Source organism: Crocuta crocuta, unplaced genomic scaffold, assembly GCF_008692635.1.
Source record: "Crocuta crocuta isolate KB4526 unplaced genomic scaffold, BGI_CrCroc_1.0 scaffold301, whole genome shotgun sequence".
Lineage (NCBI taxonomy): Eukaryota > Metazoa > Chordata > Mammalia > Carnivora > Hyaenidae > Crocuta > Crocuta crocuta.
The window spans coordinates 1559742-1564692 of record NW_027527544.1 but is presented as its reverse complement, the minus strand read 5'-3'; the positions used below and the strand labels follow the sequence as shown (position 1 = coordinate 1564692).

Below are 4951 nucleotides of genomic sequence, written 5' to 3'. Positions count from 1 at the left end.
CCTCTTCAGCCTTCGGGTTTGGGCTTAAGTTAGCCATTGCTACATAGAGGCCTTTTGTGACCAGCTGCACTGAGGTACGTTAGGGCGCCTTACTGCTCTCTCACGTAACAGCCCTTTCTTGTCCTTTCTTTGTATTTATCCTAACTGGCAGTTGCACAGTTGAGTGTATGCTTATTTGCTTTATGACTGTCTCTCTCTCCACGGGCCTGCCACTTCAGGGGATAGAAACTATTTTCTGTTTTGCTTTCCAGTGGATCTTTAGCAAGTAGCACTGTCCCTGGTACATGGTAAATGCCCAGCAAACAGTTTTGGTTGGCAGTGAACTGTAAAGCTTAAGGAAGTGAGAAAGAGCACAGGGTGAAGGTAAAAGCAGCGGCAGCCCTTAGAGCAGTAGGCAGCTTGTCTCTTGCTACTCCAAAATTCCTTTCAGGGCAACTTCCGGCACAGGTTCCCCGGTGTTATCTTGGACTAAAACTTACTTCGTGAATATTCTTACCCTGATGAAAATGGCCTTCTGTTTAGATTGTCATTTCCAAGAAAGAGTTGTGACCCAGCTCAAAGGATACTTCAGAATTACTGTCCTTCTCAGAAGTGTAATTTGTATCCTCAGCACATCGGATCAAGTGTTAGGGACTTTTTAGACTCTCTGTCCAGTAAAAGAACATTTACCAGATATTCTACTACATAGCAATCCCGCGAAGACGTTTTTCCAATTATAAAGCTCAGGGAAAGACTCTGGAAAAGGAAATGAAATGTGAGGGAGGAAGATGAAAAGTAAAGGAGTCAGGAGACAGAGGAGCCTAAGAGGAAAAGCAAAATGAGGCAGCAGAAATATTTGAAACATACCTCTGACCAAATGGAACTGTGTGTTCTGGAATACGTGACTGAGTTTCAAGAGTTTTTCAGGCTCTCCAGTCTTAAGCGTTGCAGTCGCTCATAGGTGGTAGGATTTGGATACTTAGCACTAGGAGAAGGGGCCGAGCCAGAGAAGGAATGCCATGTGGGAGGCAGTGTGGCCCCTCCCGTGTGAGCAGGCCAAGCAGGGAACCCCCCCGGGTGCCAGCGCCAGGGGACAGGACAAAGGTGAGGTCAGGCCAGGATACAGTGGGCCGCAGGTGCCAGGTTGAAGAATTCAGTCTTAAACTTGGATTCTGCTTAAATTCTCATTGACATCTAGTGGAAAACTTATTTCAGTAAATGCACATGTCCTTGGTTAAAAGAAAGTAATGAAAATCATATTTCAAAAGTCAAACAGTAATAAATCTATTTCCTACTTAAAGATTATACTGTTATTCTACATATTTTAAAAAGGAAATAGATGATTTAGGTGAGGTTTTCTTCCAGTCATTCCCACATGACCTGTTTTAATCTATAGTGAGTGTCTCTAACCTTTTTATACTATCTGAGCCAAACAAATCAGACAGTTTTTAAAACTTGGAAAATAAATGATGCCTTAACTCATATCAAAAGAAACATATGTTTGAGATTTTGCATTCCCACTCCACCCCCCACTACCCCAGGTAATTAGACACCCCAAAGATAATCTAAAAAGAAAAAAAAAGAAAGAATTGTACTCCTGGCATCCACAAAACAGAATTCACCACTGAATTTTGTTTTGGTGATTTTAAATGTTTCCAATAGATAGGCTATGACCTATGATTTTACCTGGTGGCAGAGATCTTTTGTTAGGTGATTGTTGTATCTAGAAATTACCAAATAATACCTTTCCAAACTGTAGTCAGTGCTGATTTTTTGGATCCACAGTTAGCCACTAAGAAAGACGTGTTATTGGCTTAAATGAGTTTATTCATGTATTTATTTAGCATATACTAATCGGTTATCTATTAATGTGCCAGGCACAAGGCCAGAGGCTGCAGATTCAGAGGTTAAAGATGCACTGCCTTCCCTCAGAAAGTAGCTGGAACATGGTCGATTCTCTGGATAGACCCCCATGCCAGTTAAAAGCCAATAGATTTTTTATTCGTTGTCACTACCGTAAATAAAAGATGCTGAGATGAGAATTTTCCACCAGAAAACTATGCTTGTGAATTCTTGCCTTTCCTAGTTACTCTCTCTCCTATGATGATATGCTTGTTCATCCATTGCAAGCTACAAAGGAGCGCTCGCCTCAAGTACACGGTTAGCTTTACTCTGTATTATGAGGAAACTTCGAGGTAGATTACACATATGGTGTCCTGTCATTACCAGTGTTTCCCAAGCTTGAAACCTGAGACGGTCTCAGGCCACCCAATCATGACTCCCCTGCTTTTTAAAAATAGCTTTATTGAGGTATAATTGACATATAATAAGCCACACATATTTAAAGTATATAATTTGGTTAGTCTTGACATTACGTGTGCACCTGTGAAACCATAATCATAAGAGAGTGAACAGTGCCATTATTGGCCGAAGGTTCTTCGTGCCTCTTTGTGATCTCCGTCTATGCCCCCTGACCCCCTGCCATCCTTAGCAAGCCTACTTTTTATTATCATACGTTATTTTGCAAGTTCTAGATTTTTATATAAATGAGACCACCCTACACCATGTACTCTTTTAGCTTGTTGGCTTCCTTTGTCCAGCGCAATTATTTTGAAATCCGTCCATGCATGTATCAGTAGTTCATCCCTTTATATTGCTGAGTAATACTCTAAGTGAATTTTTAATATGATAAAAGTATGAAGTGAAATTATTTTATTTTTTTGCATATGGACATCCAATCATTCTAGCACCACGTGTTGAAAAAAGATGACCCTTTCTTTACTGAATCGTCTTCACAGAAATCAGTTAACTTTTTCATGTGCGGGCATATTTCTGGAGTCTCTCTTCTGTTCCTTCCCCCTGTTTATGTTATGCCTGTATTACACTGTCTTGATTACTATAGCTTCATAATAAGTCTTGAAATTAGGAAGCGTTAGTCCTCCAACTTCGTTCTTTTTCAAACTTGTTTTGGCCATTCTAGGCCCGTTGCATTTCCATGTGAGGTTTAAGAATCAGTCTGTCAATTACTGGGTAAAAAAATGTCTGCTGGGATTTTGATTGGGATTGCTTAGAATGTATAGACAAATTTGGGAAGAATTAACATCATAACAATATTAAGTCTCCTAATTCATGAAGATACCATTCCATTTATGGATGTCTTCTTAAATTTCTCTTAGCAATGTTTTGTTGTGTTTAGTGTACAGGTCTTACACAGATTTTGTCATTTATTCTCTGTCTTCTGTATTTATTCCCTGATTAACTGGTTAGAAGTTTATCATTTTTATTCATCTTTTCAAAGAACCAGTTTTTGGTTTCATTGATTTTTCTGTATTGTTTTCTATATTATTTATGTCCACTCTAACCTTTATTAGTAAAACCTTGGTTTGCGAGTGTAATTAGTTCTGGAAACACACTTGTAATCCAAGGCACTCATAGATCAAAGTGAATTTCAAGAACCATTGGCTCAGTTGTGATCATGTGGTATTTGGCATGTACTACTCGTACTGTAAGACATCGCTCGTTTATCAAGTTAACATTTATTAGAAATATTTGCTCGTCTTGTGGAACACTCGCAGAGCAAGTTACTCACAGTCCACAGTTTTACTGTTGTATTTCCTTTCGTTTACTTTCTTTGAGTTAATTTGCTCTTCTTTTTCTAAAGTTTCTTAACATGGAAGTTGAGGTCACTGATTTGAGACGTTTCTTATTTTTTAATACAGGCTTTTTGTGCTATAAATTTCCACTGAAGTACTTGATATGTTGTGTTTTCGTTTTCATTCAGTTCAAAATACTTTTGGATTTCTTCTTTGACTCATGAATTATTTAATTTCAACTATTTGGGGATTTTTCCCTGGATGTTTCTGATATTAATTTCTAACTTAATTATGTGGTGATTGGAGAACATAGTTAGTATGACTTGAGTCCTTTTAAATTTATTAAGACTTGTTTTATGGCCCAGAATCGGGTCCATCTTGGAAAGTGTTCCATGTGCACTTGAGAATATTGAGAAGAATACTGTTGTTGGGTGCAGTGTTCTATCAATACCAATTGCAGCAAGGTGGTTGACAGTGTTGTTTTCATATTTTCTATCCTTCCTGGGTTGCTGTNAGTCGGTTAAGTATCTGACTCTTGATTTTGGCTCAGGTCATGATCTTGCGATTCGGGAGTTTGAGGCCCACACTGGGCTTCAGGCTGAGAGCGCGGAGCCTGCTTGTGATTCTCTCTCTTCCTCCTTCTCTCAAAATAAATAAATAAGCTTTAAAAAAAAAAACCATGAATATAATTTTGGATTTGTCTGTTTCTCTTTGTACTTCTATTCGGTTTTGCTTCATGTATTTTCGAGCTGTTAATTAGGTTCTGTAACACTTAGGTTTATTCTATTCTCTTAATTGACCCCTTCATCATGAGATGGTCTTCTTTACCCCTGATTATAATCTTTACTCTGAAATCTGCTTGGTCTGATATTATATAGCCATTCTGGCTTTCTTTTGATGAGACTTATAATGTTATATCTTTTTCCATCATTTTACTTTTAACCTATTTGTGATTTCATATTTGAAGTACATTTGATACAGGCAGTATCTAGATGGGTTTTGCTTTTTTATCTAACCTGACAATCTCTGCCTTTTAATTGGAGCACTGAGCCTGTTTGTGTTTAATCTATTAAAGCACTTACATTTACATTTGTCATCTCACTATTTGTATTCTTCGATATCCCTACAAAATGCTAAAGTTTGTGTTGTCTGCTATAATATAGCTGTGCTCTCTTTCCTTTGGTTAGCTCTTGCCTGATACATCTGTTTTCATTCTTTGACTTGTGTTTTAGAGGAGCCTCTTGCAAATGGCCTACAAGCTGGATTTTCGTTTTAAAAATTTTTAACATACATACCTAAAATCTAAAGCTAATTAATGTTCCTTTCTTTTCCCCCCAAATAATAGCAAAATCTTATAAGAGTCTTCCCTCCTGTCACCG

General features: G+C 38.0%; 1 protein-coding gene across 1 annotated transcript in view; it reads left to right on the top strand.

Moving 5' to 3' along the window:
* The window catches only part of LOC144232367 (X-linked retinitis pigmentosa GTPase regulator-like), a 53499-nt gene that overhangs the window by 45379 nt on the left and 3169 nt on the right, over window positions 1-4951 (top strand). The gene's annotated exons all lie outside the window — the stretch shown is intronic.